Below are 24,285 nucleotides of genomic sequence, written 5' to 3'. Positions count from 1 at the left end.
CCTAGGCCCCTGGACCCACTTGCCTTTACATTTTCGTCTGTGATCTTTACCCTGCCTAGAATGCCATTCTTACACACCCTTATCTACCCTGAGTATTGAGTTATCTTAATATCCTTTGAACCTCCCCTCTATGGCTCACATAGGTACTGTATCCTCTGTGCTCACCTAACAGTTGTAGATACTCTATTTTGGTGCTTTCAACTCTGTGATGAAAAATGTAGTCATTTGTCTGTCTTGGCCACTATTTTGTACCCTCAGCAAGTGGCAGAAGCCACAGATTATGATATATTCAATAATACACCATATTATGTTAAATGAATACATGTATAAATGAATGGACTTTACTTCCTCAGAGATGTAATGTTAAACAAGTTTGGACATTATTACTGGTGAAGAAGAGATAAATAGTAAATGCTTACCTGAAGTAAAACACAAATGAAAAACATTATAATATTTTTTTACATCCTTCATGTTCAACTTTTATTCAAATCTGTTTTCTACATATTTTTCAGTCTTTCATTTAAGTTTATTAAATTTTCATTGAAAAAAACTATCAGATGATAGCATTTATCCTGAAAATTATCCAGTCTATTTTTCCAGAAACTACAATTTATATACTACCTAATAGAAATACTTTGAATAGAATGTTTTCACATTTATGTAAGTTTAAATTGTTTCACATAAAACAGCAGCAAGCAATAATGTTCTAGTACTTCTTAAGTATATCACATTAAATTTTTCACTCTGATTTCACAATGCAACTTGAAAATATGTAAAAAAAGGAATATTTAAAGTGATTTCTTCATTAAAATAATGTCAAAGCGTTTATATTTTGTAATAAGGATAATGAAATTAAGCAATAATAAAAAATATATGAGGTATTAAAACAGGTTTACTTAGGTTCAGAAGAATAAAGAAGATAAAGGGATTTGGAATTCACACACTGTACTACATGTTATTACTATGGAAATAAACAGGGGATTAAAATATATATTTATATGTTATACATATTTTGTGTATATGTTATATGTAAATAAATAATATTAAATAAGCTTACTGTGTGACCTAAAGAGACGTAGTTAGGTTTCTTATAAAGGATCTTTCATAATTTATGTTATAAATATATGTAAAATATAATATAAAGACACCTATATATATCATATACAGTTAACCTTGAACAACACAGGTTTTAATTACATGGGGCCACTTATACACAGATTTTTTTTCTAAAGGTATGATACTATAAAAGTATTTTTTTCCTTATAATTTTCTTAATAACCTTTTCTTTTCTCCTAACTTACTATATTATAAGAGTATTCTATATACTACATATAACACACAAAATATGTGTTAATAGACTGTTTTTGTTACTGGTAAGTCTTCTCATCAACAGTAGACTATTAGTAGTGAAGTTTTTGGGAGGTCAGAAGTTATATGTGGCTTTTTGACTTTATGGAGCCCATACATTTTTGCCCTTTCAACATACTATTTTCTTTTTTGTTCTCTCCTTCATCTAATTTAAGAATTTAGGCTCAAAGAACTTACAAAGTATATAGTCAATTAATATTTGCTTAATTAATGAGTATTGTTATTTTTACTCAATCAGTCTTTAGTTTATGCTAGTAGACTAACGTAGTTACATTACTCCCATCACTTAGCATTAGCCACCATTCTATTAAATTGAAAAAGGTAAAGAAAATTATATACAGGCATACAATTATGTATAAATTTAATATATATAATTGTGTGAATACCTTACATATTACTACATATTTTATTAATTGCAACTATTGCCTAAAGTGTAATGAAAAAATTCAGTCCTCATACTTTTAAACAAAAAGAAGTTATCACTATAGAAAAGCTGTTGACTTAGCCTGGTATTTGTAGGGTTCTAATAAAATCACCACTTACTTCTTATGTACTTAATTGTCAATTTGAAAAGGGCAGGATGAAAGGCCTCATACAGCACCCTCCATTTAGGAAACTTATTGAAATTGATATCCATTTACTTGGAGGAACTGCATTAACTATATTATAAAAGGGATCACAAAATTATGTTAAGAATTATTTCCAAATGCTTACTCTTAATTGATTCTATATTAGAAATGGAAAATAAAGAGGACAGAAACACCATACAACATTTTACCAATTAGACTGTACAACCTAGGAGAAAATTAAAAACACTCTTTCTTTTATGTTTTTAATCCATTAAAAGTAATATTACCATTCAGACATTCAAAATCAGCAAACAATTTCTTATATTTTAAAAAAGAAAGTCTCTTTGATATTCTTTTTGTAAATCAAGAACACTAAGTAAATTCTTGCTATCAAAATATCAAATTCTTAAGTCTTTAGGAAAATATTTGCCATTTCCTTTCCTGAAACACTACTAGCTCATGAAAAACTAGTGTCCCATAAGATGATAATCAATTTTTAAACAAATATAATTTAGTCAAATAGTTTAGAAGATTCTGGACTAAGCATATTTAAATAAAGTTATTAATTAGAGAATTTCCCACATCCTACTCCAAATTTACTTGCCCTGACTGTCCTGACTATCCTGAGATTACTCTTCTCCCCTGCTCTCACCCACCTCCCAAATCAGGATCATGTATCTTGAGATTCACCTGTGTTCCAAGAACTGCAGGGTCAGTATAAATATCACCAAAATCATTCATTATTTCATGATTATTATACCTGTATAACTCCAGCTTAAATCAAGAGTTTTTTATAACAATAAATATTAAAGTGCAGTAGTTTGCAAATTATACTATTCTTTATTTCACCTGAGCTCACAACAAAAAGAAAGAAATTTGAATCATAGTAAGAGAAATTTTTAATGGTTGAAAAATTAGTGGAAGTCATTACTTGCAATTGGTATTGACAGATGTATATAGAAGGTTTTAAAATAGGGCTTTAAAGGTGTAGGCAATGATAATACCAATTCTCAGCTAGTTCAGAGGAAAGGAAATTTTTCATACACTCGGGGTTGGTTGGAATGTTTACAAATGCAAAGAGCTGGGAGGGGAAAAGGGCAATATCTAATACTGTGAAGGTATGCATGCCCTTCAGTTCCACTGTGAGCATAAAACCTGTGGGACACACACACACACATTTATATACACATACATATGAAACTGTGTATGTTTAAAAGAAAACTCCTTCCAGCATTGTTTCTAAAAGTGAAAAATTGGAAACAAAGTTTCATCATCATGAACATGGATATATATGTAGCAGATTTTTAATATGGAATACTACACAACAGGGACTTAAACCTAAATTTTATCATTAAAGAAGTTCACATGCATAATGTTGAACAAAACCATATTACATATCAATATATAATATCTTACTGTAGTTTGGAAGCATGCAGTTTAATGCTATAATATGTGTGTAATAATGGTTATGTATAATATATGTGATAAAATGTAAAAATATACATGAAAATGATAAACACCAAATTAAGGAAAATGGATATCTCTTGGAGGGTGGGAAATGCAATTAGGGGAAAATAAACCAGAGCTTAATCTACTTTTTGTAACTTTTTATTTCTTATGTTCTGTGATGGTACCCAGGTGTTCATTAAATAGATACAATATTTTTTTATATTGTGTCTGAAATATGTTGAGATTTAATAAAATTTAAAAAAAGATGTTTAAGGGCAGCCTGTCTTGGGGAAGAGGGATACAGTAGAAAATCAATGTTATACTATAAGTTCAATATTTGAATAAAATTAAGAACAAACATTTGGGTTAAATTACAAATTTCATTTCTTTAAAAAAAGAAGGTTTATGTTTCTTCTCATAAAGTGATTATAAACATAAGCAAATTATATATATATATATGTATAAAATATTTTATATTTTTAAATATTTATATATATTTATTTATATTTATTTTTAAAATATTTTATATTTTTAAATATTTATATATTTTATATATATATATATAAAAGCAGTGTTGTGGCTATACCAATACATAGATGGCTAGTTAAGGCATTGCCCAACATTTCAAAATCATACCTATGAAAATGGATTAAGTTAGGATATCATGTCCAGGCCAAGCAGAAAAAAATTGAACTGTCTTCCTATATCTTGCAAAGTTATCAACAAGAAGTATTGTTATAATCTGTACATCTCACAAATATTGTCCAAGTTTCATTTGAAATAAATATCTATTACAACAAGTCAAAGTTACTGATTTTTCTGTTATATAGGGTCTTATGTCCAAGAATGTTGGGACTTGAATAAATTCTGAATGGTCCCTAAATTCCCCAATGTGTTGTCTAGACTTATCCACTTCCTTCCTCACTTATGTCTCTTCAGTTCTCTCTGTTTTCATCCCCATGACTTTATTAAAACTATCCCTACCAAGGACACCAACTACCCATATCTTATATAAGTTCATGGTCAATATTCTACCTTTACATTACTCAACAGCCCAGCAGCATTTGACATACTCTTCTCTTTGAGATAATATGAACACTGTCTTTGCTGTAACTCAACCAGTATTCATCTGGTTTTCCTCCTACCACAATGGCCAATCATTCTTCTTTAGTGCTTCCTCATGTCCTACACTGCTCTTCTGACCTCCATGTGGCAAAATACAACTATTAATTCTCAGTTCTAACCTGTGGTGGAATTTTATGTGTCAACTTGACTGGGTACCAGGATGCCCAGATACCTGATTAAACATTATTTCTGGATATGTCTGTGAGATGAAGAGGAACCAGAACATGAGCTGAGGAGGAGCAGGCAGTAAGGCAATCCTGCTTCTCAAGGACTAATATCCTACTGCCTATACATTTCCATTTTGATATTTAGTAGGCATATTAAATTAATACAAGGTAGACTGAATATTATAGTTTGGTGATATAAATGAAATGGACTTCAGTGATATGTATATAGCTTCCCCCACTGCCATACCCATCTCCATATATGGTGGCACCTTCTGCCCAGTGGCTCAAGTCATTTTTCATCATCTTTCGTTCCTCACTTTCCTGAAAACCCTACTTTGAATTCACCAGCAAGTCCTTTTGGTTCCATCCCCAAAATATATCCTAATTCTGACTATTTTTTTTTCCAACTTCACTGCCTGGGATCCAGTTCAAGTAATCAGAAGTTATCCCCTAAATGATTGAAAGAGACTTGTAAAAAAGTCTTTCACTTCCACTCCAATTTTACACAGCAGAGTCCATGTTAACTTTCTAAAGTGTAAATGGTATTTTGTTTCTCCCCTATATGCCATTATCCCATAAATTTACAAATTTAAAAGAAAATCAGAATCCTATGCTTTTTACCCTGCCCTATGTGACCTGGCTCCTAACTTAGCCTCTAGCACTGTGCTCTTGCCAATGGCTCTTTTTCTGCCCCTTTAAACCTCTAAGTTTGGTCTGTTCCAGGGCCCATGAGTGGCTCAGTGGTTGAGCACCTGCCTTCAGCTCAGGGTGTGATCCCAGGGTTTGGAGTCGAGTCCTGCATGGGGCTCTTTGTGGGGAGCCTGCTTCTCCCTCTACCTATGTCTCTGCTTCTCTCTCTCTCATGAATAAATAAAATCTTAAAAAAAAAAAAGTTTGGTCACTTCTAAGTACTTTTGCCCTTACTTCTAAATGCCTTTTCTATTCTTCTCACTTAGATCTTTAGGTACTGTCTTCTTTTCACCATTCAGATGTCAACTTCAACATCTTCTCTTCAGAATAGTCTCCTATGAGCTCCTACTAAAGAACCCCTACCAGTTTACATCACACTCATGCATTTTATTTTCCACCTAGAATTTATTTCAATCTGAATGATCTTTTTAAATAATACATTCATTGTTTATCTCTTTACCCTAGAACACAAGCTCTTTGAAGGCAAAGATTTTGTTGTCTCACTTGCCAATGAATATCCTCCATTGCCTAGAACAATGCATGACACAAACATCTGAAAACCTCCCAAAGTTACTAGGTGAGTAGAAAAGCTAATCTCATTCACTCTGAGGGTGTCTTTTCTCCTCCTCACAGTGATATAAGGGTCCTGGGAAGCTTAATAGACGTTAACAGAAAGAGGCTTTTGGTCCTTCTGTATACAGTGGTGTGGTAACCAGACTCCAAGATGGTCTCCAGAGCTTCATCTTTTGGAATTCATTTCTTTGTGTAGTCCCCTCTCACATTGTATCTGAGATAGTCTATATGACCAACAGAGTATAACGGAAGTGACATTGTATAACTTCTGAGGCAAATCACAAAAGATACGGCCACTTCCACCTTGGATCTTTCTCTCTGAAGATAGCCAACCCCATAGCATGAAAATCCTTAAGCAGCCCCTATGGAGAGGTCCCAGTGTTAAGGAACTGAAACCTCAGACCAACAGACAGCAGTAATTTATTAAGCATAGGATATAGCCATCTTAGAAACAGCTCCTCCAGCTCCACTTGAGTCTTCAGATGACTGCATCTCTGGACAACATCTTGACTACAACTTCGTGGAAGACCTTGAGCCAGAATCATCCAGTTAGGATGCTCCCAAATTTCCTAATCAACAGACATCATAATAAGCTCTGAAGTTAGTTGTATACCACAGCGACAGGTAACTAATACAACTAGTTTCTGCTGATATGTTTATTTTCCAAGTCCCTAAATTTTTTTGAAGGTGAAGAAATGATATATGAAATAATAAATTTCTGTATTTATGGTCTCCTTTCTCCCCAGCTTGGCTTATTCTTAAAATGTTAGCATACCCTTTCTGGCAATTGCTCTACCTCAACGAGCCTAGGACATTGCAATTAAGAGACAAGGCAAGAGGGTCTTATGCATATCTGACAACTTGGCTTTCAGCCCTGTAACACAAATCTACTTAGAGAGACAAAGGTCCAGCTTCTTGGGAAACAAGAAAGAAAAAATCACATATTAAAAAAAGTCAACTTAACATGTGTAAAATGGAAATTAAAGAAGAGTACCTACTTTATAGGTGTTTTGAAAGGAACAAATGAGAGAATATATATAAGACATCATGCATTTTAGCGTGATGACTGGTCCATGGTCAGTGCTAAATAACTATTGGTTATTATTATTGACTTTTCTTTTGCCTGGCTCATTTTTTATTTGAACAAGCTTTTAATACACTAAAATAGATTAGTGAAAATAGTATATTATAAACTCTTACACTACACAATAGCTGATGATTTATATGAGAGAAATATTTTCTAAAACCTGTTATCACAAATTGAGAATAGACTTTTTAATACATACATTTTCAGAGAAAAAAAAATTAGGCTAAAAATTAACCAAAGGCTATGTTATCTAAATTATAATAAGAGATTGTCATCTTAACATATTGAAAACTTAGAGAGGGATGAGCAAAAGACTTAAAATGTAGTAAGAAAGTAAAAGCAGCAAGAGATTGACTCGAATGTCATTATCTTATTGCCTTTTGGAACTAGAAATGTATTGTTTCTCATATAAAGCAAAGCACTGAAAACTATTTGGCAGCAAGGTTATTATTTCACATATAATTACATCTCATACGGAGGTACATTGGCAGACATGCGGTGGCTAAATTGTCCATTTTCAACTAGAAAAAAGAAATGCAGTTCTTTTTTCACTTACATCAGTCAAGAAGATAGCCGCCCACAGGAAGAGATAAAGACTTATTTGACACTAGATCTATAACCAATGATTTTAGTTATCACTTGAAATTAGTGAGAATTTTGAAATAGGCTTAAGATTTTTTGAAGAGCAATTTGGTACCACAATGAAATAGCAGATGAAATGGAAAAAGAAAAAAAGAAAAAGAAGATGATGTTTTCATTCTTTGGCTGTGTGGATTTAGGGATTTCTACAATAGGATTTCTCATAGATAGATAACCTAGAAAAGCACAGATGTATTCATTTACCATTTTTGAAAATAAACTAAGCATTTAATTAAATTATCTTCCCTATAAACCAATTAGATAAATCCTGATTCAATGAATATACTTAAACATTATCCAGGGTGCCAACAACTAAGAGTATTATTTATAAAAGCCAGACAACTAAATTCTAACCCTCTAAGCTGCCTGTTCTGAATATTTATTAAATCATCAGAAGAGTCCTGATAATTGTAATTTTAGATAAGTAGCGTCTGCCGGTATCTGTGATGTAGATGTGATACAAAATATTTACCTACTTGAAAATTTGGAGAAAATGCTATCTGAATCCCTTTTTGGGAGAGCTCATATCTACGTGAAAGAAATACTTGGGTCAAATAGGAGGTGGAGATGGAGGGGAAGATTCCCAGTGTTTGCTCAAGTTATAAAAATAGTGTCGGTAAAGTTGCTACATACAGACAGGTATAGAGAGGAATGCTTTTTCTTACTTTTGAGAATCAGAAGAAAGGAAAGAGATGGAGGTGATAGGAAGAGATCCTGGAGGTAATGAGCTAGAAGAAGACTGTGTGCCATGATGGGCCTCACAAACTCCCCAGGTTTGGTAAGTCAATCATATTCACAAAATGTTGAACAGACTCATGTGTGTGCGCACGTGTGCATAGATGCTGATAAGATTTGATTTTCAAGGTTGAGGAAACGTGTAGCAGAAAGGATTGCAAGCATATAAGTGAGCCTTAGAAGAGTCTCAGGAATCACAGGGAAGAATAGCTTTGCACATTCATAGGTCCTAAAACGGAGTTTGAGGTAAGTTCATCTTGCTCTTCCAAAGACGAGGAGGCACCCATCCACACACAGTGCCCAATCCTGGGGAAATAGTTCTTCCTTTCCACCTTTCCATCCTTAACTGAGCAATTTTTGTATTAGTTAGGCTTCTTTTTTCACCTTTCATGAATTCTTTTGGAGTTTTTATTGTATAGTTAATGCCATAATTATATAGTTAACCAACAGAAGGAGCTATTAGAATATAAAAGAGACTTTGGAGAAGAAAATCAAAGCACAGACAATAAGCAAATAAATGTAAGTAGGATAAAAGGATACTGAATGAGCAAGTTGAACAATTTCATACCAACTTTGTACTTGTTCTCCTGAGACCATCTTTTCCTCTGACAAGCTTCAAACTCTCTCCAAATTTCTGAAAATTCTAAACTGTTTATATTTCATGGTCAGTTTTACCCAGCAATCCCCTATGCACTGAGCTCTCACCTCCTCCAGTTTATATAGACTGTTACATACCCAGCTGAGAACACAGATGCTTTCCCTGGTTAATTGGTGAAGGGGGCAGTATATATGTGAAGACCACTTGCATATAGAAAATTTTACTGAAGGTTTGGGGTAACTGAGGATTAAATTCCAGAAGCACATAGTAAATACCTTCCCTCAGAATCTCACACATCCTTGGGCACCAAGAAATTTCACCACTGTACTTTGTGTAGCTACCCAATATTTTGCTCAGAATGCCCTTTTCTTCTCCACTTTTTCTTCTATTTTGTTCTTTCATCCCTAAATTCGTCTCATTTTTTTACATGGAGAAGCCCAAATATATTTTTGTTTCAGAATCTTCTTCTGAAGCCTATCCTAGAAACCTTACTTTCCAATCAAAGCCACCTACACTGAGAACAAATCATGACTCAGAGGCACAATTATGTTTTAAAGTAGCATAGTAGCCTTCTCTCTCCCTTTTACATACAGCTTTTCTGAAGGCCAATGGCAAGACCTACATTTTTATTATGCTACTTTCAGCTCTACATGTTACAGGGTTTCAAACACAGTAACAGCTTGTGAAAGATTCAAAAAATTTGGGGAACAGATTCATAAAGGAAGAAACATGAATTCTAGTTATCTTTGCTTCTAGTACAGTTTGGTTTGCAACTTATTAAAGACTGGTTATTTCATTTTTTTACACCATGTTATCTTCATCTACAAAATGGAATTAAAATGGTCATATACTATGCATATCTTAGAGGGTGACTTTATTATCTATCTATCTATGAAGTTATTTTGAGAACTGAGAAATCTCTTATAAACATTTGGCAACGTTACTAATCTCTATCTCCCAAACTTCAAATAAGGCTGGTAAATAGAGTACACAGCATGTTGTGAGAATAGAAGACCTACTTTTGTAAATACCTATGCATAGAGACAGAGAGAAAAATTAGTAGAACATTTATATAAAATACATGGTAAGTTTTAACAAACATGAAAAAATAAAAGATTTGTAATGTGCATTGGAAGTAATCAGTGGACTTATAAAATAGAAACAAATAAGCATGACCATTTATGAATGTGAACATAGAAACAGTTACCAGTAAGCAACTGCCTCTGTGAATTCCATTAAAGATCATCAGCAAAATCTGCACCCACAAAAATTCAAATTTATTTCCCATTTACTGAAAAAACAAAGGACTAGGCCTTTTTTAAGATATAAAACTAACTGCTAAAATCTGTAAATTATGGTAAAAAGCATATTAAGATAACTCTTATGCTAGTCAAATAGTTCTTCTTTATTTCTTACCCTGCAAAAGCATCTCTTTAATATCAGTGGCATTTTACTTCTGAGATAAAATTTTATCAGCTTAGCATTCCCTTCTCTTTAATTTTCCCTTGCTGTGTCTTGCTAGGTACCTAAGAAGGACAAAGCAGGAACACGAAAGGCCCCATCGTGGCATTTATCTAGGACTCCAGGATAAAAGGAAAGTTGGGGGTGGAACCCATCCACAATTCATCACGGATGGTGATGTCTTTATTGGCTACTGACCTTGCAATGAGTTGAATGAGTTATAAGAAGGTTCTCTGTTACCCCAATCCCTGTTTTCTTGAAGGAGGACATAAATCACTTGAATCTCATGAATTTCTCATATTTACAAAGTATGCTTCCAAATTTCCCACAGAGGATGCAGTATAACCACTTATTTTTCCAATTTAAAAAAAATAATTTTTCAGCTTATTCGATGTCACATAAGGAGGCTGATGATTGAGAAGATCTGAGAGTGACCCGAGGATCCAAGGGTGGGTGTCAGCAAGAAGCCCAGAGAGAAGCAGATAGCTTCCATCATTCCTGTTGTGAGGGTGTTTGCATTACTTCTCCTCTAACCTTATGCTTGAAGCAACAATCATGGTAGATTGCCTTATTCTGTTCCATTAAGAACTGAAGCATGTAATAAATCAAATTCCATAGTGACATATCTTGTTTCAGTGGCATGATAAGTTGCTTCTTGGCTGAAATTCAGATGAAGAATATCTGGGTTTTGTAACTCTACTTCTCCATATTCTCTTGAAACTTAAAATTTAAGCATTATACGGTGCTGGGAAAAATGACTGAAAAAAATGAAGAGAGGGAACGCAGCCTTCAGAAATATCAAGAGATCTTAGTGGGCAAATACCACAGTGTGAATTTTGAATAACTTTTCCCACATATATAGATATGAGCATGAGGAGGAAAATAGTATTAATACATTACATCTTGCTCTCAGAGACTCTGTGTAATAAATGCAAATGTCTCATACTATTACATAGTAACTTATCACTGAAAATGTATACTCTACCCTGTAGAAAAATATAATTTTACCAAGAGAGGATCTCTCAGATGAAATTAGCCTAGTTTTGTTTCATTAAGCAGAGGACCAAACCTATGTAAATGAACCCAGACAATCTATCAGAGAACTTTTAACCAAATGTTAAGATTTCAAGCCACCTAAAGGAATCTCGTCACAGATTAACATAAGATCCCCATTTTGAAAGACAGTATATGAAAATATCAAGGAGATTTTTTTTCAATATTTGCTATGAATGACTGCTACTTTGACACACTGAAAGGAACAACAGTGGATAGAATTTTACTCTGCTCCTAATGTTTCAATATCCTGTGAGCAGGATAAAGGCACCTGTGCAGGCATCTGAACTACAATGCAGGCTAAGAGAAGTGCATCGTGATAGGAATAAGCCATTCTTTAGTAATGTAGAGAATAACATTGGCTTTAGTAAGCATACAGATTTCATAATAGGCAAAGCATCCTTCCTACCTTAGACTTGAAGAATTGTAATTTGATGTGCAGAACCTGGGAGACACATCAGGTAGTCAGGTAGTAACAGCAAGAACAAAGCCATAGGGACAGCTGTAGTAAGTATCATCTCTGACATTTAATGAGCACTTATGGTACAATAGGTACCACTCTAAGCATTCACATTTTATAATTCATTTCATTTTCACAAAAGCTCTGGAAGGTGGGTACCATTCTTGTCATCCCCATTCAACAGATGACATAGAGTGTGTAAGTAAGCTGTTAAAGTGAGTGAGTGTTGACTTTGTATTCAAACTCAGTCTGGTTCATACCCATGCTATTTTCAGGAAGGGTCAGTGGACCAATTGGATTCTGAACAATGAGATAAACTAAACCCATAGTGTGGAGGAACTCAGACAATTTGGAACCACCGATTGTTCTTAAGCAGAGAAATATATAAAAACAGACTTTAGAAAGATATGTGATATCAACATTGCATACTCGATTTGGAAGGTAAGTCTTTTAATCAAAGGACCTGGCTAGGAAACTCTAACAATAATCAAAGATATTGTGGGAATGGGAACATAACAATTGTGAAGAAAAGTGGGTAACTGTTAGTATGCAGTCCATTTGTCTTCCCTCAGTGAAAAGGATATTTACCCCCTCCCCCCACCACTGGGCTATCTAGACTTCACAGAATGACAGGCTAAATCATCAAACAGTCTTACTTTCTTAGTGAGTTAAGTTGCTTCCTTAGCAATTACAAACCTATGAAGATTATCACTTAATGGCACAAAGGTAATAATACTACAGCTGTGCATGCCTAGAGACCTACAAGAATTAATATACATTAACCAATATGTATGCAAAAAAGTCAAAATATTACCACACAAACATGTTGGGGGAATGTTTTTTTTCAATATCTTGAGAAATGTCTACGTTTTAAAAACTTTAGAGCAACAATTCACTATTGATATCCAGTAAAGGTGAAATTTTAATGTAATGGCAATGGCTATTTTGTGTGTCTTCTTCATTTTTTAAAACTAAGGTCCTAATGAACTTTGTGAAGTTGTTATTCTAACATTATATTTAAAAATGTTTTTTTCTCTAACTTGAGAGTTTTTATTTAACTTTTCATTTAATTTCTTTTTTCTGCACTTTAAAAAAGCAGGATTTCACTGGTTTGTTTTCAGTACCATCTGTGTTATTAGCAAAGAAAAACTAGCATAAGCTTAAAACAATGCAAGGGAAAACTATGTAAAATTAAGCTAAAACTGTCACAATGAAACTGCTAAATTTCACAGAGATCAAATTCCAGTACACTGAAAATGTTTCTTGGGCCTGCCTAGAATTTCTCACCTCATTAGGTGTGAAAAACATAAATTGAGCACTAGGTTTTTTTTTTTTTCAAAATTTTGTCCATGATGAGAACAGTTGGGGAAACAAAGCTCTCCATAGCCCTTAGATCTGGTATTTGGAAGAGGAGAAAGTGATTGAAGGCTGTACTTTTTACAGATTCTGGGCACTTGCTCAGTGATTGTTTTTGAATCTTCAAGTGGCTTATAAAATAATTAATTCATTCTCACATTTCCATTTCTTTCAAGAACACAAAATTGGCACTCTCTTTATTTAAAAAAAAAAAAGGCAGATTGAGAGTCAAAATATCTGGTCAAATAGAGTATTCCAAGACCAGTTCTAAGGTCCAAAACTCATGTTTTCTGAGTCAAACTATTCAACTCTAGATACTACGTTTCTTTAACAGTCCCCATCTTTAAATTCCAGTAATACCTCTCTCCTTGCCAGACATCTATGTGGGATTTAGCTCTACGTGCATTTTAATACATTCAATTTGTAAAGGTTGAAATCTCTGACTCATTGCCCATCAAGTTAAAGTACAAATTCAAGATTTTTAAGTACTTAATCTGTACCATGTAATGAGATTTATATTACAAGTTGAAAAAGACATGCACTTAGGATAGAGTCCAAAATAAAACTACCTACCATAGTGTGAATGTGCACTTCCAAACTGTTTATTTCCCATAATTCCCCCCCAGTATCTATAAACAACACATCTTTTATTATCCTTTAACCCTATACCACAAAATCTTACTGTCCTGCATAGAGTATCAAATTCTACATATATTTCCTAAAATTGTGCATCTTCTTATAATAATGTTTAAGACCATTTTGCATTTCCTGTAATTTAACTCAAATATCTCTCCTTACCTAAAAGAATGACAGAGACCACTGAATGTGCTGAATGTAGGTACATTTGAGACATATAACCATCAAACATTTCCATGGCAACTTGTACTTTTTCTGCTGCAAAAAGTGAAATATGGTTCAAAAGTGGATAATAAGGAAGGTCATCTCAGCTTCCGGGACCCCAAATATTCTTACACTGTACCTCCTGCTCATTCCCACCCTCAAAAGCAAAGGACTTTGAAGGCTGAAATAATAAAGAGTAATTATAATGAATTATTAACGAAGTTGAAAACTAAGACATTTTATATTAGTGAGTGTGTTGTAATTAACTCTGGTAAATGATACCAAAATGAGTATTTTAGCTTTCACTGTTCTAGGCAAAAACCTGAAGGGAGAAATCAATGTAATCATGCTTTCTTCCATAAAATAAAAGGAGGAATAAATCTCTGTTATTTCTCTCAAGTACAGTTTCTAATATATTTTGTTTCAAAAAGAAAAACTGCCAAGGAGGAACTATCTCAATGATAGTATTTGTAGAGAAATGTAACTTCCAGCCAATGATGTTAATGCTGATAGATAATGTCCTATGGATATTTCAGAAGACACAGTATTGATCCATAGTCTGCTCATTTAACTAGAAGATAATAGTTTGGCTTCCCTGGAAGGATGAAACACTTAGAATTTGTAACTTTTCTCTAGATAAAAGCAATCTACTTTTATCAACTGGAGAACAGTATGAGATGGAAAGGGGCGGGGAAGACACAGACTTTTTGCCAACAGGTCAACAAACAATGAGAACTAAAAATTTATTACATAATCAATAACATACTAGAATTTGTGAGAGAGCACAAGGAATTACTGTCCTCACTGCACTAATAGTACAGCAGTCCTCTGCATCTGCAGGGATGTGTTCCAAGAAGAGCCTCAGGAGATGCCTGAAACCAGAGGTGGTACCAAACCTTGTATACACTATATTTTTCCCTGTATGTACATATCTGCCTATGATAAACTTGAATTTATAAATCAGGCATAGTAAGAGATCTACAACAATAACTAATAATAAAATAGAAGAGTTATTACAATATACATCCCATAATAAAAGCGAATGTGGTCTCTCTAAAATATCTCATCGTATTGTACTCACTCTTCTTATTTTGATGTAAGATGATAAAATGCCTATGAGATGAGATGAAAGGAGGGGAATGCCATGGGCATTGTGAGCTAGCATTAGACTACTATTGACCTTCCGACCACACTTCAGAAGGAGGATCATCTGCTCCTGGACTTCTGCTGATGGGGCAGGAAAAGAGAGTGTAACTGAAACCAGAGAAAGCAAAAGCAAAAATGTGGATGGTAGGTGGGGACTGCTGTGTAGGGAAGGAAGTGCAAAAGCAAGACTATAGAATACTGAAAATACATCCTGTCAGTGTGAGTTGGGGCCTTTTCCCAGTGACAGTTAAGCAAGTGTTCCTGCCTCAGTTAGGAATCTTAGAGGAAAGGGTATTACTAAACCTGAAATCCTGATGAGGAAGGCAAGTTGCTGAAATATTTTTATCATCCTTTCAAATATCTCTTAGTAAAATGTAATGTTGAGACCAGAAATATAAGCAGAAACACATCATGTCATATTTTCACTTGCATTATGTATATAATGCAGTGTATACCTTTCATCAGAAATACACACCTTCTGTGGCATTTGGCTGGCTCAGTCAGTAGAGCACATGACTCTCAATATCAGGGTCATGAGTTCAAGCCTCATGTTGGGTGTGGAGCCTAAAAATACAGGAAGAGAAAAAAAAAGAAAGAAAAGGAGAGAGAAAAAGAGCAAGAATGTTGACTGACAAAGTACCATCCAAAATGAAGAGAAATTGCCTCAATCTTTTTGGTTTTACTTATATATGCAGTCTGTTAATATGTGTTTGATTCTCATACTTACATTCCAATTTCTAGCTTGGTAGGCCTTTCTACTTGATTCTATCTGCAGATTTAAGAAGAGTGACTCGCTGTCTTTGGAGAAGACAGGGTGAATAAGCCAAAGTCAGTTCTGTAGCAATAGACATAAGACTCCTCTCTTGAATATATATGTGTTTGAGTTTGAATGATTAGCCACTTAGGCAGGTCCCTAAGTGGTCCCTAAGGCAGGATTATATTGATATAATCCAGTTACCATTTTTCCATTTTACCCACAATGATTTCATGACAAATATTCAAATATACCTTGCAATACTTTCTTCATCTCCCAATCTAGCAACACCACCTGGGAGGAAATGGGAATAGCATAGTTTTGAATCCACATTTCTATTCTATTTCTATTTCTAGCAACTATTCTAAAATACCAGTAGAATCAAACAGTAAGATTTTCAATTATAGATTTAAAACGATATCCTTCTCTCTTTTTTTTCTAAAATTAGGACAACTTTAACTGTCCTAATGAATAAGAAAATAACTTCTTAGTTTCTTAAAGATTATTGATGGTAACAATGAGAACACACCTACGAATTCTTTAGACCTCAGGAAATACTGGTGCAATTCAGAGATGAGGCATGATGTGGGAATGCAGAAGTACTTCATCCTTAAAGAGGTGCCATTGAGACCTCTGTAAAGCATATTGTATGGCAAGACATTCCTTCGAGCACATCTAACAAGGTTTGGACTTAAAACCTATTCCAGGGAAGATAGGTCTTCACTGCCCTCTCTGAGTTCACCTGTCTGCCAGCTTCTCTCTGCAATGTCAATGAAGAGGTGGTCACAATGGGGTATGTTGGGACATCCTTTAGGAGGCATGCTTTGTAACTAGGATTAATTTGCAAAGAAGCAGAATTGCCCAGATATATAAGCCTAGACAATACCTGGTTGAATATGTTCATATGTCTTAAGAAAAAAAAAATAATACACAAATACTGGAGTCAGCCTCAGATGTCGAGAGACAGAGATGAGCATTGGTATCATCCATGTTGGAATGCCCAGGGCATAGAAAGATTTCACCTTTTGGACTTAATTACCATTGTTCCTTTGGTATTATCACACAGATGTCTTACCTTAGAAAATTTACAACCAATTTGACCTTGTTTTTATTTCATACTATCAAGAAAACTTCTGATGATTTTATATCCGGAGTAGTTCTCTGCTAAGAGAAGATACAGATATGTGTGTGTGTGTGTGTGTGTGTGTGTGTGTGTGTATACACACATACACTATGTGTGGTTCTAAGTGCTAAGTATGAATTTGTTTAATCCTCACAAGAATCCATGAAGTAGGAATAGCCATGATACTTCCTCTCTTCCTATTAATCTTTTGAAAAAGCACACTTTTTTAAAAAAGATTTTATTTTTCTATTAATGAGAGACACACACACACACAGAGGTAGAGACACAGGCAGAGGGAGAAGCAGAGCTCCCTGCAGGGAGCCTGATGTGGGACTCAATTCCAAGTCTCCAGGATCAGGCCTGGGCTGAAGGCTGGCACTAAACCACTGAGCCACCCGGGCTGCCCACATCATTCTTTTAAACAGGAAGTTTGGTCTCTTTTTTGTGGTTTCCTTGACTTATGATTGTCCAATCATCTTGATCAAGAATTGGGCCTAATGCAGGTCAATCCCCTTTCTATACCCCCTTAAAATAAAAGCAAAAACACCAGAGAATCTGTTCAGTTCACTATTGCTGCTGTTGGCACATCATTGTTGAGAGTTGATCATGTAATCTAACAGCTACTTCCCATTACTGCTCAGGGCCTCAAGCTATACCACTACATATTTGTAGTGGTCTTCCTGTGAGAACAATGTAATGCCAGGAATGTTTAGTCTTCAGAATCCCTGGCCTCAGCCACACATGGTGATTTGCCCTCTCAACACTTATATCCTTAAATTATGCTCAGGTTATTGCATTAAACTTCTCTTTAGGGGTCTTTAATATATTCTCCCCACAACTTGAATATTAGCCATCTTAGCTTACCCTACTAGGTTTCCTTAACTTTGAACCCCCAGAGATCAGGAGTTTAAGGTCTCTCTTTTACTTTCCAAAAGCTTCCTGGACCCCAGTTGCAGAGTGTTTTTTCTTCTCCATTATTAGCATATCAAGTGGTATTGTGTTAAGATGTACCTCTATTAGGATACAGAAGATTCAAGGACATTTTTTTCCTAGTATAATGGGTAAAATAGAACCTATACATAACTATATGGCCAGATGGTATGACTTTTATGAAAAAGATAGATGATTTGCTAAATTCATTTTGACCAAGAATGTCTGGAGTTACTTACTCATTTTTTTTTAAGATTTCATTTATTTATTCATGAGAGACACAGAAAGAGAGGCAGAGACATAGGCAGAGGGAGGAAAAGCAGGCTCCATGCAGGGAGCCAGATGCAGGACTCCATCCCAGGAATTGGGATCAGGCCCTGAGCCAAAGGCAGATGCTCAACCACTGAGCCACCCAGGCATCCCTACTTACTCATTTTTATGTAAATTTGAATATGGTCACCTTTATATATACTCCTTATATTTAATTAATTAATGTACTTGTTCCAGCTTCCCTCTAAGAAATGGATTTACTTTTTGTGCACTAGTATGACCATATAGGTCAAGGTGAAAGATTAAAACTAGAATAATGCTGAATTGAATAGAACTTGCCGTTGCAGTCATACTGAGCCTCTCCTTTGAATGTTCTAGGCTCTCTTCCCTCAAGCTTTATAAAGAGCGTACCTACCTTATTTCAATCAATCTTTGGCTTGGCTTACTTTCGCTCATTCTGAAGATCCAAGCTGGACATCATCTCCTCTCCTGGAGTCAGGGAACACGATTTCTTTTTCGCAGTTGAAGTTCTAATACCTAGCCTGTTACCTGTCACATGGTAAATGATAAATAAATAGTATTGAATGAATGAATGATCTGCAAGATGGCGACCAGATTCCCCCAAGTGACCCGAGCTTTGTCTACCCCAAATCAAACTCTCTCATTTTCCTCAAAACCCATTTTCCATCCACATTTCTCTGTCCAGAGATAAAATATTGTCCTTATCACTCTGAACCCAAACCTTCCAATCCCCTTTGGTATATCCCTCCCTTTCGTCACCGACTCCATTTACTTAAAAATATCTGCTTCTTGGGATGCCTGGGTGGCTCAGCGGTTGAGTGCCTGCCTTCACCCCAGGTCATGATCCTGGAGACCCGGGATCCAGTCCCACATAGAGTCCCACTTCGGGCTCCCTGCATGGAGCCTAATTCTCCCTCTACCTGTGTCTCTCGTGAATAAATAAAATCTTTAAAAACAAAATCTGATTCTTCCTTTATGATATCTTTTGGATTTTGCCTTCCTTCATTCTGACTATGCCATTATGACCTTATGATCTAATATATGAATTACTGCAATCATCGTTTAAATGGTCACCCCAGTTTCAAATTCCACCAAAATTCCAAATGATCTTAAATATCACTGCTAGACTAATTATCCTAAAATACCACCTTCATTATGTCACTCATTTGTCTACTAAATCAGGAAAAAATGTCCCTATCTTTTTTAAGAACATTCATAATTGGACCCATGCTAGATCTTCAAATTACTCTCCATTTACACTCTCTGCTCTAATCAAAGAAAATTCCTTACTGCCCCAATAGAGCATGAAGCCTCACTTCTCCTCTATATTGTAATATGGGTTACATATTACATCTTTACCTTATGTTTTATTCTTTTTTAAAGATTTTATTTATTTATTCATGAGAGACATACACACAGAGAGAGAGAGAGAGGCAGAGACACAGGCAGAGGGAGAAGCAGGCTCTGTGCAGGGAACCTGATGTGGGACTCGACCCCAGAACTCCAGGATCACACCCTGGGCCAAAGGCAGGCGCCAAACCGCTGAGCCACCCAGGGATCCCTACCTTATGTTTTAATATGTATAATGATTACCCCCAATTATAATATGTATAATACATATGACGCATTATTCAAGCCTAAGCTCAAGTGCCAGTACCTACATGAAGTCCTCTGCTTCTAACTCATGTGAATTTCTTGGTTATCTCAGCATCCTTATTGAGAAAAATCATCATTTTCTACCTCAATTTTTTGCCTTTAATTATATATGGTCCTTAACACTTTTCTCATTACTACATATTATCTCTGCATTGCTTCCTGGTATTGGTGAACATCTTTAATCACTAGCACAATATTACACACAGTAGGTGCTCCTTAGATTCTTGGAAATGTGTTTGTTAATTCAGGAAATACTCATTAGAGTAACCACTATATACCAGGCACTGAGAATATAGCAGAAAAGTAAACAAAACTTATATTCTAATGGTTGGAACTGAAAATAGAAAAAGAAACAAAAAATCTTTCAGGTAGTGGTAAGTATGTGGATTGCATATTAATACCATCATATTTACATTAAATCACACTGCTTATAAGTACAAATGGAAGCCTCTCAGATTCATACGTTGTACTTGAGAATTTCTACCTCCTCTTACTGCCTACCCCAAAACCAGCCTCGACTTTCAATGCTTTTTAGGCATGAACTGGTTCCTTATTTGTCCAAATAAACTTTAGTGAGACTTAACTATCTTCAAACCCAGAATTGAACTGAAATATTATTTTTAGGAATTAATTATAATTGAACATATGCCAAAGGTACATAAAGAAAAAAAAGTGCTGGCATGCTACTCTGCCAGAATAGAAATAGATTTTGGACTCAATTCAGTTTCTAGTAAATTAATGTCCAAAAGCACACTGGAGCAAATGTGCACACATTTGTAATCTCAGCAAAGAGGCCAGGATGCACATGGACCCTAGATTTCATCTTTCCCTCCTCTCCAGAAAATTTTCTCCTTTGTGGTCTCTATATGTTTACCAATCATGATGTCTGTGATGCTTCCTAAAGTCCATTCCTTTAAATAACTTTGTGTACATGAATTTGGAGTGTACAGTTTTATTGTTTTTATCTGATAAGGGACATATTTTACCCCTTCCTATATAATGAAAGTGAGGCACAATGTGTGCAGTTAATTTGTCTGCATAAGGACCTGCAGTGTGATAGTCACTGAATTACTGGCATTTATCAGAAGAGTCATTGTTGTGTATATAAATACATTCACTGCATCTTATTAGGTCATGACTGTGCCAAGTATTGTGCTCAGCTCTGAGGATGCTGACCTCAAATGTTACAATTCTTGTTCAGGAGGAGTTCACAATCTTGTGAGGATGGCAAAATCACAAATGATCGACTGTGGGGTTGGCAGATACGAACAGTACTAGAAATATGAATAGCTTCACTTTCAAGGAATTTTAGAACTGAAAGAAACCTCAGCATCACTGACTCCAACCCAAGTCAGAGAAAGGAGGTCCACATATCTGGTTTGCTTGTAAAGGGCAGCTGGAAACCAGGTCTCCTGAGACCAGGAAGATGCTCACTATGTTCCTGCTTTCTCATTCAGCCATTTGTTGACAGATCCATTTGTTTCCTAAATCAGGTGGTTTGCACAATCAAGAAATTAGTTTAAATGCATAAAACAAGCTTTAAAATGTATTAAAGTAGTAACACAAATTATTTTTAGGTAGTATCTCACAAAGCATGATGATAATATTGTTGCTTGATACATGAGATGCACACTATCTGTTATTCTTGTCTAATTTCCTGACTCCTTCCACTGTTGTAGATTATGCAATTTATGAAATCAGCTTCAAAGTTTAGTTTATACTGAACCATTGCCAAATTCTGTGACTGAAGGAAAGATAGAGGAGTGGCTGTATGTAAACTACTATTGGTAAAACAAACGATTGTTCCTTGGTCACGAAAAAAATGCACTCTTCTGGTGTTACTCAGATATACAAGATTCTTTTCCTAAGAGTTTTATGTTCTCAGCCTATTTCTGCATACATATTGAATGTGCTAAGTTTTTTTTCTTTTATAATTGCCTATATTATCTAAAACCTTGTATGTGACTCTAATATAAGTGCATATGCATATTATGTGTGTTTTCAAGATCTAAATTTACAACTGCATCAGGAATTTGTGTTATGCTTTATGGGAAAGTTGGGAACAAATTGGACTTTCTTAAAGATGACTATTGCAATATTGCATTGGATTTATTAAAGCAATTTTGCTAATGCTTCTTTTCAGAAAATACGCATGCTTTCTGATACCTTCTACGCTTACCTTTTAATGAAGACTATTTTCAGACTATTGTTTTAGATTTTAGCCACTTAGCCTCTTATCTTAAGGTATTACAACACTTCAAAAAGCCACAAAAGTAAATGTATGTTTAGTAGCAATCACGTCAGAAAGAATAGATAAACCTTTTAAGGAGAAAAAATAATGTCACTTTTTCAGGAAATAGAAATATCTCTCAACAAATAGCAGTAATTTTTATATTTACAAAGAAAAGACACTTTAAAAAATAATTATGTGTTCCAAGGAGTGTTTTGAAGAACATAAACTAAAACTACAGAAATTAGTTTAATATCTTATTAATTCAAATCAAGTGTCTTCTTTTTGTGAAATATCCAGATAATTGGAGTAATTTAAAGGAACTTTTTTAATCACCTGGGAAATTGCCTCAATCTTCCACCTCAATATTCTATTCCACTTTGCAGATCAGTCTTTCAAAAAAAAAAAAAAAAACAGAACTATTTCCTCCTATCACTTCTTTTGGGTCATTATCAGTTCCCTGTAGAGCTGTAAGATTAAAGCTATGTAGAATATGCAAGGAGATCTCAACTTTTAAATAAATCTGATTTCCAGATGATTTCCTGTTTTAATCAAGTAATTACCATATCAAACCTTGAATTCTGTTTCCCCACACCCTGGAAAATGGAGTCCTGAACAATTTCTAGGTAACTTGTACATGTCATCTCTATATTGTTTCAATAAGCTAAAGTTTCCTCAAATATGATCAGCAAATGTATTGGTAAAACATTTTTTTACTCTTATTAATTCTCAGTTTAAAAATCCTCAATTTATAAAAACCTTAAAACACTGGCTCTATGGGACAAGAACAACAGTCATTTTGTTCAGTGGGACAGAACAACAGTCATTTTGAAGCCACAGGCTCATCTGTAACTATATAAGCCATACGATTATAAGTGTATTCTTCAGAAAGTAATATTTGAAGAGTAAAAAAAAATCATAGTTTATCTGACCTGCATATAAAACCATTCAAGTATACTACATTTATCATATTAAAAATGCATCATTAAAATTTAAAAGCAGGTGCAGTTGCTCAATAAGCTAATGGTATAGTCTGAAGACTCCAGTCAAGATTGTATTGTTGAATTCCCAGTTGGATAAAGGAGAAAGAAAAAGAGGGAGGGAGTTTCAATGACCTTGCACCAAGGTGGTAGGGCCCTAAGACACTATGCTGTAGGCTGTGGTTGAGCTCCACTCGGAGGATCTTTACTGCACTGCATTCTGACAGCGGGGAATGAAAGTGTCCCTCTAAACAGATGAGCTTGAAATCGCTTCACCCCAGAGCCGAAACCTCTGTGAGTCTCCACAGGCGTGTGAATGTGAGCACATATTTGTATTTATGGGGTGAATTTATGGGCTGTTTGCCTGCGTGCACCAATGACTCAATGCTTCTCAGAGAATATGTTGTAGAAAATGGCATAAAGAAATTCAACGAGAAAAAAACTAGTGGAAGAAAATTTAACCTTCGTAAGAGTCATGTCAATCTAGAAACTATTAAATGATCACCTTTATTACTGGTTGGCTATTCACCTCACATCATCTTGGGAAGACCTAGACAAGATTCCTGAAATCTATTAATTAGTTTCCTCTAGCAAATATTAACTCGGCAAAATCCTATTCTTTCGTTAAATATGTTTAGAATTTTAAATTGAAATATCTAAATCTGTATACCTATTCCCTGATCAGATAAATCTAACTTGTAAAATCTTTTTTAAAAAGATAATTTAAAGGCAAACTTACTTGATTTTTTTCTATAATTATTTTGAAATGAATCGTGCACATCTACATTTACTACTGTTAACATTTCTACTCATTGGTAACAAGAACAACACAAATAATGATGAATACAATTTTCACCTAAAATATTCTGCAGAGGGGATGGTCACAGAGTAGAGATTAAAAAGAGAGAGATAAAAGAAAAATAGTCAGAAATTGCTTTCTCACTCCTCAGGACATTCTTTTTAAAGTAGTAGCCATGACATTAAAAATAGTTGGTGTATCTGTAT

Source organism: Vulpes lagopus, chromosome 16, assembly GCF_018345385.1.
Source record: "Vulpes lagopus strain Blue_001 chromosome 16, ASM1834538v1, whole genome shotgun sequence".
NCBI classification, from domain to species: domain Eukaryota; kingdom Metazoa; phylum Chordata; class Mammalia; order Carnivora; family Canidae; genus Vulpes; species Vulpes lagopus.
Note: the sequence above shows the minus strand (reverse complement) of the source record.